The sequence below is a fragment of the Schistocerca cancellata genome, chromosome 1 (assembly GCF_023864275.1).
Source record: "Schistocerca cancellata isolate TAMUIC-IGC-003103 chromosome 1, iqSchCanc2.1, whole genome shotgun sequence".
NCBI classification, from domain to species: domain Eukaryota; kingdom Metazoa; phylum Arthropoda; class Insecta; order Orthoptera; family Acrididae; genus Schistocerca; species Schistocerca cancellata.
In genome coordinates, this window is record NC_064626.1 from 393,796,580 (window position 1) to 393,809,806 (window position 13,227).

The window sequence follows — 13,227 nt, forward strand, 5'->3', positions numbered from 1 at the left end:
ACGTTTTCGACAGCAATCTGCGGCACAAACAAAATAACATCACACATTACGTCATTGGTCAAAGCCGACGGGTGGTATCGGACACTAGAATTGTCCACGTATTAGGATTCCCGCAAGGTTACTAAATAATAAGGTTGGGCAGTAAGCGCTCTGCTCTGCCATTGGCTGGCCTAGTGACGTCAGCGTGGAAGCAAGCGCTCACAAGCAGTCGACACGGCATGCGCGTTTACGTCAAGTTTTTGGCGGTAGATTTTGTTTATACCAGAAATGAGATGTCTAAACTGCTTTTCTGCTGCTAAAATATTACAGTTAAAACTGATGAGTTATATTCTTTCGCAGCTTATGCCTCACACATCGGTAAAATGTCAGATCACAACCACACTGACACACACTTGAAATTCGAAACCTCGGCTCAAATAAATCAGAAACTATTCATTTAATCGCATTGAAATGAATTTACTTAAGAGCTCGAAGTTTCACACACTTGTTTGTAAGAACAGCATTCCTTCTTTCTAAAGCCGCTATAGTATTCATCAAAGTAACTTTATCTGTGTCTGAAAAAAAAACTGTCATCTGTACATGTGCTCTTATTATGATGTTTCTTATTTGGTGACAGCTTTTCCAGAGTTTCCAGAGATTTCTTATGTAGTTCTCGTTTCTTATACTGTTTGGTTCTATCTTCTGTTGCGGGTAACACATTGACAGTCGCACTACTGCACGGCAAATTGCGTGAAGGAACTGCATCTGGCTTGAGCATTCTTTTTCGGGACAAATTAAGTAATTCAGACTGTAAATCCCTTAAGTAATATGTTCCTGCGAAATGGCGAGAACATATTCTTGCATGCGCAACATTTACACTGTCTTTCCTACAACATTTCGACAACCATAGTTTTTGTAATGTTTCATTACGCGGGAAACTGTGATACATTACGTCAGTTCCTTTTGTGCTCCAGTTGTAGGAAAAACAGCCCGTTACAGCACAGCCTGGCATTGTAAAAATTAATTTTCTCACTCACTTGTAGATTCTCCAATAAGAATTTCACAAGATGAACCATAAACTATAGAGCTGACGAGCACAATGTTGATTCCGCTGTCCACTATAACTAACTATTTCAGTTCCGAATCAAATATCAATTACAGCAAAAAGCGTTAACACTCCTGAATTCCGAATGTTTCCGCTGTTGACTGAGTACCTCAGAAGAAAGAACTCAATCAAAATACTCCTTCAAACACGAAACAACACAAGAAAAACAATCACACACAATTCGAACTGTGTACTGTTTGGCACAGCTGCTTCCACCGTGACGTCATGCGCACAACTGAGAAAACACGTTGCTTTCTGCACATAGCTTTCTGCGCCCACCTGGATTCCCGGGTCTAGTGAAGCAGGGTATACAACCACCACCACCTAAAGAGAAGGCCGCGGCACGCTCTTGTGACGTCACGCAAAGCGGGCCAGGGTTGGCTTGGCGCTGCGCTTAAAGAATCGAGACGCACGGCCTGCAAATCTGTGTCAAACGGTTTTACAGAACCTATTCCGTAAAAAATAATTAATTTCTGAAATACTTTTAGCTTTATATGGCAGCTTCATGATGAAGTGCCAATCATTTCGATAATGGTCATAACTATTGTGGTATTTCACAGATGAGTATCAAATTTGAGAACGTTGCCATAAAAAATAGGGGTCGCTATGAATTTGTGTTTGATGCATATTACACATTCTATTGCTGAGTATGAAATACAGATGAGGTTTTGAAATTTTCGTAAGACTTTGGATCAATATCTGCTTCCAATCTCGAAAAAATTGAGCATCTGCAGCAACTTCACTTCCAATCACAACGCGCGGGAATGAAATATTCATAACGCCTGTCATATCTCGTAAACCGCTGGAGATAACGAAACGAGATCTTGGCAAATGATACCACGCAAAGAGGAGAGTACTTTGCCGAATGGTTAAAATAAGTAACTTTATCAATCGCGATATAGCAAAAACTATAGGTTATAATTCTTTTCTACCGGTAATGTAATTGCATAAGGCTTATCAATAGCCAGTGAAAATGTACGAGTGCGGGATGTAAATAATATTGCGATATACATGATAAAACAAGGTACATTTGTGAAAAATGCACTGTGATAAAGTACATTCTTTCTGGACCAGACAACTATTATTTACACTCACTTGAAAAATTCTGCACTAATACAGTGTATAATATTAAATTCCTCTGCCTTTAGTATCCTAAATAAATATTGTGTAGCTGTTTATAGAGCTCCCTCAGGAAAGCTGAGTACATTCCCCAAGCAAACAATCACTTTTAACTCACCTCACAAAAACAATTATGCGTTGTTATTGTAATGTAAATTTTCTTTCCTGTAAAAATATGGCAGATTTTGAGCATAAGTCAACAGTGAAAATCTACAAACCTTCAGCAGCCATTTGCAGCAGTTGGAATGAGACAATGTGTCAAGCTAAAAACGTCAATAATAAATTTAACCTATTTCTAGATTAATTTGTTCCGTTGTTTGACACATCGAAAAATAAAACAGATATGCTTCATACAGAGAGATCGCTTTTTAAACATGAAAACAGCAGTTTCAACATTCGTTAGCACTCATGCTAACTAATGCGAGAGTGAAAAACAACACTCACTCACAAATAGAGAATAAAACGTATCGGTAATGCGTAACAAAATACGAACTGTAGAGAAATTTAAATACGAATAAAAAGTAACACGAGACTCAAATTTATATTTCGTTTTCAAAATCAAAATAAAGCCACTTGATAACGAATACTAGGCCTATTTACTGCGAACTTTTGCTCACAATTTTAGTCAAATGTATCCAAAATGCAAGATATTCCACCAGAAAAAAATAATAATTGTACTAGGTATATAGTTTTTACATACCTTCGTGTGCTCAGTGGGTTGGAAATTGTCCCGATGAATCGCTGAAAAACATTTCCATCGCAGATTCGCATCTTTAGGAAAGGAAAACAACATTACTTTCGGTCGAGTTCCGTAATTCCCACGACACTTTGGCACACAACACTTGTAAACCATGTTCACAGTAGCTTCACTACACGTAAACACTGTAATCGCTAGTTTTAAGCACGAATATAGCACTCGATCCAACAAACGTGTAGATAAACAAACGCTTCGAAACACAACCTGGTGGCCCGCTTGGAGTGACGTCACGGCCTGCTATGAATTTCACGCCGCGGCCTTGTCTCTAGGTGGTGGTGATACAACCCGTCGGCTTTGACCAATGACGTCATACATTAGTCATAGATAGTAATGTCTTCACTTCGAGGCATAGATAATTAAACAGTTTTGTGTCCCGGACTTCGACCATAGATACTAGTAGACCGGCCTTGCAGTGCAGAAGCTATAGGGCTGGTGTGGCTCCAACATAAACCACGTGACTGTTGGCAAAACGTGGCGGGATTTCAAATCAGCGGTCTGCCATCCTATGTTTGTATCTTATTTTACCACATTTATCAATTGACTGCCAAACGCTTCCAACAAAAATTACTTTTTTATTTGCGAAAAATTATGTCAGAACTACATTTGACCTGGATTTTTTCACAGCACCATTTATAAAATCTAACAAATACATCGTATGTGCAGATGGCTTAAAGTTTCTCCGATTCAGGGCCTGTATCCAAAGCTGCCTTCGGTTTTCATTCTTAGTGAACCTATGAGTAGGAACGAGAAACAGTTATACTTACTTCTGTAACCGAATTGTCACAGATACTTTCCAAAATGTAGTATGAGTCTGACTTTACAGGCATCACTTTCAACACTTTAATTTACGTGATACTCTATTTCAAGTATAAAAAACATATAAAAGTCACGTCAGCAGATTTCCATAAACGCATCTGCACTATCATAGAATCACACATGAAATGTAATGCCATTTCCCCCGACAAAACGCTGAGTACAGCCATAAGCGCAACACGAAACAACCATGTTTTGCCAACATTCATGTGACTTTAGCCCAGAGATGTTGGAGCCACGAAACTGACATCAGGGCCAGTCTATTATATTTATGGTCGAAGGTCCCGGATAAGCGGTATCATTATACATTGAAATAATTGAATGTGATTCTAAAAGCGATCGCTTCGTATTGCTCAAAACCGAGCGAGGTGGCGCATTGGTTAGCACACTGGACTCGCATTCGGGAGGACGACCGTTCAACCCCGCGTCCGGCCACCCTGATTTAGGTTTTCCGTGATTTCCCTAAATCGCTTCAGGCAAATGCCGGTGTGGTTCCTTAGAAAGGGCACGGCCGATTTCCTTCCCCATCCTTCCCTAATCCGAGCTTGTGCTCCGTCTCTAATGACCTCGTTGTCGACGGGACGTTAAACAGTAATCTCCTCCTCCTCCTCCCTCGTATTGCTCAAAATATTCCTCGTGTGATTTAATTAAATTAACTGGTTGTTTCTCATTCATTCGGTGCTTAATGTCATTCGTAGTGATATTGAGGTAATTTGGACTATTAGTTTCTTACTGTAGAACAATTTTTAGTGTCTTATTTTCGTTTGTAGGAATGGACTTGCCTGTTTCAACGAACCTTGATGACTTGCGACAAGCTATGGGCGAAGACATGTTGACCACAATTTGTTTCTTGCACATGTGTGGTCTTATTGCTGAATACGTCTGATGTCGTGAGTGTGGCGAACATAAGCGCCTCACCAGTGTATCTTGTCGCCGGACTCACGACTTATTTGTATGGAGGTGCAGCAGAGATAGGTTGTGGCGATCCATTAGGAGGGGAACGTGGTTCAAGAAATCTAAGCTCGCCCTGAGAGACATTATGAAAATCGCTTACGGTTGGTGTTTAAGATATACTGTGTGACTCTGTGTGCACGAATGTCGTGTGAGTAAGCGTACGGTAGTGGACTGGTACTCTTTTTGTAGGGAAGTTTGTGGGGAATACATGAAATATAGGGGGCCGTTGGTGGGTGGGGGGGGGGGGGGGGGCAGGTGTTATGGTCGAAATTGACGAATCACATTTTGGCAAAAGGAAGTACAAGAGGGGGGAACCTCCGATGGGATTATGGGTTTGGGGGCAGTGGTTTCAGGTCAGCATTGTGACGATGTAGTGTTCAAAGTAGTACCGAATGGAAGTAAGGAAGTTTTGGTTAGCTTAATTGAAGATCACGTTGCAGAGTGTTATTAACACACGGGTTTTCTCCATATAGGGATTTAGGGGATAGGGGTTATCAACATCTTGTAGTAAACTACAACATTGAATTTAGATCATTATCCACAGGGGCTTACACAGACAGTATAGAGGGTTACTGGTCAGCGGTGAAACGTCTTATAGGGAAAGGGAAACATCAGATTTCGACACTTCAAAGCCACCTAGACGAGTATTCATGGAGACACAGTATTCCGCGGACATTTTGCCCGCTTAAATATTTTATTAAACATGTTGTCAAAATGTACCGTCCCAAATATCTCAGCTAATTTCACATTGGGGGGGGGGGGGGGGGGGTTGGTGAATGGATGTGTCTGTGAGTGTGTGTGTGTGTGTGTGTGTGTGTGTGTGTGTGTGTGTGTGACAGAGAGAGAGAGAGATTTCCGTCTGGTAAGTTCACTTTTCCATTTGCTTCTTTTACTGTATTTCACTATTTTGATGTATTTCATTGCACCAATATGTGTATTTTCGTGTAGTGAAGTACGTAATAGAAATTTCTCAGCTGTCGATCTTCTTTCGTTTCCTAGCACTAGTATCAGTTCAACTTTTTCGAATCTGTACTTGGTATACTAAAGGCGAAACCCCCGACACAACTAAAATTTGTATCCCGTCCTTCATCTTTACACTGACACTACATATGTCAGTTGGAGTGCAAGTTACAAATGTTGCTTATAGCAAGATAGCTCAAATAAAAAATTATATACTATTAGCGTCGAAGGCGACAAAAAAATTTACCCCATAGTGAAGTACGGGATACAAATTGTATATGTGTCGTCTTATTGCCTCTTCGTGTAGTTCAACTGAGGTACAGGTTGCAAATGTAACGTACATCTTTTTCTACCTTTTCGTTAGCAGTGTACATATATAGGGGTCAACGAAAGTATGGTATACAAATATTATGTACGTAGCTCCTTCTGTCATCGGTAGTACTGATATGTCCGTAAGAATAGACTGTTAGTAATAGCAGAGACGAAATAAACAACGCATCTACAATTTGTATCTCGTGTTCCATTTAGGGTTTAGTGAAGCAGGGGATACATAGTGCAAGTGACCAACAGGACAGTAATGCTAGTGAAAACGAAGAAATCGACGTACGCTAAACTTGTATCCCGTACTGCACTTACGCAATACAGTTCGAATGAGCTTCGAGATACAACTCATATTCATGTGATGTGATGTATTCTTTGCTACTAACATATTTCATTCATTTCTTCCATTTTATTTTGCGGAGAAATAATAAGATACCAACACGCGATATCGTTAACGTGAAAATACTACTGGTCCTTATATATGTGAACTATAGTTTTCCTCTCTCGCATTACTCTGTTTCTGAACATTCTTCTCAGCTCTTTCATCTTTGTAATAAATGCTCTCTGGCCAATTCTGACGTCATTGGTCAAAGCCGACGGGGTGTATCCCCTGCTTCACTAGACCCGGATTCCCGTACCATTCATGTATTTAGTCCCTTAAAAGCCTCTGCGCGTCGTGTATTAAGCTTAATCTACTCTTCGCGGTCATGAAGTGAGCGATACGTAGAGGGTTAGTGCATATTCCTTAGTTCCCCATTTGATAAAGGTTCTTGAAATTTTTTAAGCTTTTGGGAGCTAGTGACGTATATTTTGAATGGCCTGCCAGTCGAGATTTTTCCGAATCTCTGTGAGGTTCTCCAATGGGAACGATACGTAGCGAATTGTCGTACATTCTTCTATCCATCATTTAATACTGATTCCAGAAATTCTGTAACTAACTTTCTGCGAGGTAGTGACGTATTGTCGAGGTGTTTCAGCATCTCCATGACGCCCTTCCACAGGCCAAACAAACCCGTGACAGTTCGTGCTGCCCTACCTTGTATGCGATCAGTATCCCCTGTTAGTCTTGTTTAGTACTGGTCCCACAGAGCAATATGACAAAAAGTAAGTGTTTCTCTTGTATGTTGCGTAGATTGGATTTACAGTGGCGGAAAGATCTGTAAGTGGTAGAAGGCTTGAAGACGTACACCTCCCCCTCCCCCTTTCAAAGGTACAGGGGTTGGACACAAATACGGAAACACAGAAAATATAGCACATTACGATGTCGGATATTGTGGAGGAAACCTGCTGGCATACAAAGCAGCTACCAATCGTCTCGGAATTGATAAATACAGGTCCTATATGGTTTTAAAGGAAATTTAATACCATTTCAGAATAAAAACAGTCTTGGTTGCGAAATTATTTATAATCAATGACGCGTTTCACTCTTTTGGGACATGATCAGATTCTATAAAAGTAGCTGGATACTTAACCCATCCGTCGTAAAGCCATGTGAAATAGAAAACAGACGGAATAGTAACTAGATGTATAATTACGACGGACGGGTTACGTATGCAGTTACTGTTACGTCCATTTTCCATTTTATATGGCTTTGAGACGAATGGGTTAGACATCCAGCTACTTTTACAGAATCTGATGATGTCCCAAAAGAGTGAAATGCCTCTTTGATATTAAATAATTTCGCAGGCAAGACTGTTTTTATTCCGAAATAATTCGGAACTGCTAGAATGGAATAGAAAATGTCTTAAACCATTCTACCTACGAAATAGTGCCAGGTTCAGATAAAGATTATGGAGATGAATAGTGATCAAACACTTTTCTCTCCAAAGCAGATCACAAAGGACGAATGATATTCAGATTGCTGAATTTGGCGGCCATCCTCGTGTTTTTCACAGAGTAACCATAGGGCCCATGAAATACCACGATATGCTTGTCAAAATCATCACCGATACCCCGCCCGGTTTCACTCTTGTGGTGTAAATTCGACCAGAAGTTGGGAACGGTAGGTCTAATCCGACAAATGACTTTGTTCCATTTCTTCATAGCCGAAGATTTATGACCTCGGCACATCTTCCTGTTACGGGCATTTGCTTCACTGATACGTGGTTTTGGAATTCGAGGTCGCCCTGCAGTTCCCGGCTTATGAAGCTCTCTTCGAGTCGTTTCCGAGTTACCAGAGTTCGCGAGTGCGACATTCAGGTTTGTATCACTAGTCCTCTTATGTTTCGATACAATCCTCTTCAGTGACCGTCTGTCACGATCACTCACAAGACACTTTTGTCCACCTTGTTTGTGACTTATCGGATGATTTTTTTCGGCTTTCCCCGTACGCCATATAAATCTTCGATACGGTACCTTTTGAAACATCATCTACTTCGGAAGCACCCACCATAGGAGTACCAACAGTTTGCCGACGGCCGCGCACGATCAGCCGAGCGGTCTGAGGCGCTGCAGTCATGGACTGTGCGGCTGGTCCCGGCGGAGGTTCAAGTCCTCCCTCGGGCATGGGTGTTTGTGTTTGTCCTTAGGATAATTTAGGTTAAGCAGTGTGTAAGCTTAGGGACTGATGACCTTAGCAGTTAAGTCCCATAAGATTTCACACACATTGCATGGGGGCTTTATTTTATATTTATGGAATGCAAATATTTTTTTGTTAGCTGTATGTCCGATTACGCAAGTCTCGTAAACGGCTGGCCCTGACTAGTTTTAGTACGCAATCTGACTGCATAGAATGACAACAAAGAATGTAAGAAAATTTTCGTTAACACAGTTAATTAATTAAGTCCCCAGCAACTATAAAACCTACGAAACAACAAACTCAAGTGTAGCTGTTCTGTATGTGGAAGTATGACTCAACGCACATCTGGCACGGTTCTTCTTCAACAAGACAAGAATTTTTAAATACCAATTATACTGACGTGATAAAAGAAAATTAGAAATACTATAATTGTTCAAGAAAACCAAAATTACACTCTAATACAAGAACACACGCCAGATGCTTTGTTGACTGAACCTGTAATGAAGCATTATTCAGGACACACAAATAATAAGAAAATAAAGAACAGTAGTTAGTTACCTTAATTTATATTGACGAAAAGCACTCAGATCATTATAATATCTCCATTGGAACAACATCTGCTATCTCTCCCATCAAATAACTGCATAAACATGGAACAACACACTCCACTACCGCATCTCAGTCTAACTTCAGCTACAAGCAGTGTCCACCACAACTTCTCGGCAAGAACTGCCTGCCGCTACGTCTCAATAAGCACTGCCAGTGGAGGCGGCGGAACAATACTCTCTGGCGCGATTTTTGGCGCTGTGGCTCAGTGTAGCCACCTTTCATATGCCCTTCCTCCACGGGCTAGAATTTGATGGTATTTTTGCCAGCATTGGTGGTGAAAATACCACCAAATTCGTCAAAAAAAATACAGACAAAAATAAAAGATAATATTAATACGTAAATATCATATAACTAGATAAAATTTTGGCTTTGCGCTGACCTTTCAATAGCCTAATATATAAAATACACTAAGCAATACAAATTCTTTCATACATGTGACTTTACATAATAGTTTACACAAGTATTATGTGGTTAAACAGTTCAATCAATGGCGTCAGCAATGACGAATATGTACAGGTAAGAGTCTCATAACTGTTCACAAACAGTAATACACAAAAAATCAGTTAATACAAATATTCACAACAAGTAGTTCACAGTTCCAGCAGTAGCACCCAGCACTGTTGAATAGGTGCTGACAGCAACAAGTGACATCATCTCAGTAGAAGCAGTCCATCGGTGGCACCCAGCATTGTGGAATAGGTGCAGACACCATCAGGTGACATTTCAGTAGAAGCAGTCCATCAGTGGCACCCAGCATTGTGGAATAGGTGCAGACACCAACAGGTGCCATCATTTCAGTAGAAGCAGTCCATCAGTGGCACCCAGCACTGTGGAATAGGTGCAGACACCAACAGGTGACATCATTTCAGTAGAAGCAGTCCATCAGTGGCGCCCAGCAATGTTGAGTAGGTGCAGACACCATCAGGTGACATCATTTCAGTAGAAGCAGTCCATCAGTGGCACCAGCAATGTTGAGTAGGTGCAGACACCAATAAGTGACATTATGTCAGTAGAAGCAGTTCCATCAGTGGCACCCAGTAATGTTGAACAGGTGCAGACAGCAACAAGTGACATCATTTCAGTAAAAGCAGTTCCATCAGTGGCACCCAGCAATGTTGAGCAGGTGCAGACATCAGTCCATAATATTCACTATCACTAATCACACTGTTGATCAGAGTTTATCAGCAGAAATGAAACATGTCCTAGTGGAACCAATCACGTAGAAAAAGAGCAAGTAACAGTCCATAATATTTACTATCACTAATTAGACAGTTCATCAGCAGAAATTAAACATTTCTAAGTGTCACCAATCATGTAGAAAAGTACAAGTAACAGTCCATAATGTTAACTATCACTAATCAGACAGTTCAAGCATGAACAATAGTTTGAATGCACATACAAATGCCTTTACAATGCTCTTACACTAAACATACAAATCATAACAAACACACAAATGATATCAGATAATTGTTATATTACTATTACAAATACACAAACATCAGTAAACCTATAATATTTATGGGTGTCAGTGCAAGCCACTACAAACAAATAAAATAATATTTAGGAGATAGGTGGGTAGGATTAGGAAAGGAAAACACACAAAACACACTCACTCATCTTTCATCCACATTAAGTACTACTGTGTAATTGAACAGTGTTAACTGTGTACATGCACTTCTGTCAAAATTTCATGTTCATCATGTGTATCAAGTAATAGTGGCAGCAATGTATAACAGTCAATAATAGTTAAGTCAACGTCATAGTCATCATGTCAAGACCAATGTTTGCCAAGCCAGATCAAAATGTACGGTTGCTGAACAACTGTCAGTGTGCCAAGATATGCAACTTCCTCTCTCCAAAAAAAAAAAAAAAAGTACATACTGCTTAGTGATTTAACAAAGTGTGTGTAGACAATCTTCCTTCCATTTTAGTGTTCTAGTCTGCTATCTTCATCCTCCTTGTTCCATATGGACAAACAACAAAAAAAAAAAATATGCACCTCACTTATTTTACCTCTTATACACCATAACTCCAATCAACTTCATATAATCTCAATACCTCCATAATACCTCTTCAATACGTCGATACATATAAACCTTATTGCCAGTATCATTTCACTTCCATAACAACTCTTTCCTCTAGTCAGTCTCCTCGATCGAGTACAGATAAAATCCTAATGCAAACCTCCTCATCCCATACAATCCGAAGACACACTGTCAACACACAACCTCTGTGTAATCCATCTGACCAAAATCTTCTACTCATTATGAATTATAAACAAAGAATGCATACATGACCTCTAACAGACTTAGTTCGAATAACTCTCAGTAATTAAGTACGATTACGGAGTGTGAATGATCCTAATATTTCACAGTGTGTACACCACTTCAAGAATTATGGCAAACAGAAGCAAACATGTGGAGTATTTCTTGTGTCAAGTGTCACTTCCTATTTCAATTGCTCACGAAAAATGCAGTGCAATAACTGTGTTGGTATGTCATGTCGTTAGCTTCCTTCCTATTGGCATACATTTATACAGCTTTCATAAAACCTTCAGCTCATGTGACTTCTATGATGTTTCTTGTACTAAAGTCGCTCGTCGAATTACTGCAGTTCATTTTCTTATGTTAAAACATAAAGCACTGAGCGTAAGCAAAACAAGCAACAGCGAGTAAATATACCAGTAGTGAACAGAATGTCAACAAGTGGATGCAGCACAATTCTTACAACGAGGCTCTGCCAAGCGAACAATCTGTAACTAGTACCATAGTGTAACCTAAACTCTATGTTTGTACACTGTACATCAGCATTGCTATATACCAAATTAAAGTATAGTTATGACAACAAGCAGAAATGTGTAAATGTGCAATCCATACGCATAGCAGTAAACATATATCTTACGTACTAAACAGGTCATTAGCATCGTATCTTAATAAGTAAACATGAAGGCGCAAGCAGATAAATCACAAAGTATAACTTACATACCTAACCACATCAGCACAATTAATCAGGTGACAATTATAATTTAAATAAATAGGCACAGCAGGCACATAATTAAAAATATGACATCAGTGAAAAAGCAGTGCAGCCAAGCGATGCATAATATACACAAGTAACAATCCAGTTCATTAATAATCATTGTCAAAATCAGTTAACGTACGCAAGCACGTCGCTTCACAAGTAATTTCATTGAACATGTAATTAGCACAAAGTATGAATCACGTAATCGCGAGCAGCAAGTTACGTCTAAAGTACGTACCTAAGTGGAAATATGTTACCTGAAAAATAAACTCAATTAATAATTACCTTTTTAGTTTATTACTTTCTTCTTCGAAATGACATTTTTCCTGAAATTTTCTCGATAGCAAGTCGTCTTTAACGTCGGACACGCACAGAATTTACCTGAAGTTCTTAAATATTTTATAGAACCGTATCCTGAAAAATACTGAATGTTAATAACAGAATTCATCAAGTCACTATAGCTTTATACTGAATTTAGTCGGAGAAATTAGACTGTGTATTTGTTTACGGCTGTCAGTGCATTCGCACTGAGCGCTCGATCAGCTGTAGGCGCGTGACGTAGGAAGCAATTGTTTGCGGTCAACGACTGCCCTGTGCGGCGCGCAGACTTGACTGTTGCTTTGAGTATGTGCCGCCGCCAAAACACAGCGCGGTATCCTTGTACTCTCCGCATGTTTACATGTAGCTGTTAGTTTCTCACAAGTATGTCATTCTACAAAAATTTTTCAAAAGTATTTCATTCCACAAAAATTTTAACGTTAGATATATGATGTATTCCCTTAGAGCGTCGTGATTTAAGAGTTTCTACTTCGATAGTGTTATCATGAATAATTTTGCGAATTCTATATGGGCCGTTATAAAGCAGAAAAAAATTTCCGACACAAGCCTTTTCCTTTCTGAGACAAACGATGAGACTTAATTAACACTTTCTGACCAACTGACAAGATTTTTAAACGACCAGGACGCTTAGCTGATTTCTCTCTTCTAGCAGCCGCAGATGCAATATTTTGTAGAGCCAGGTTGACAACTTCAGAATGCCGCAGTTTCCGTGTAGGCGGAAAAGTAACGATT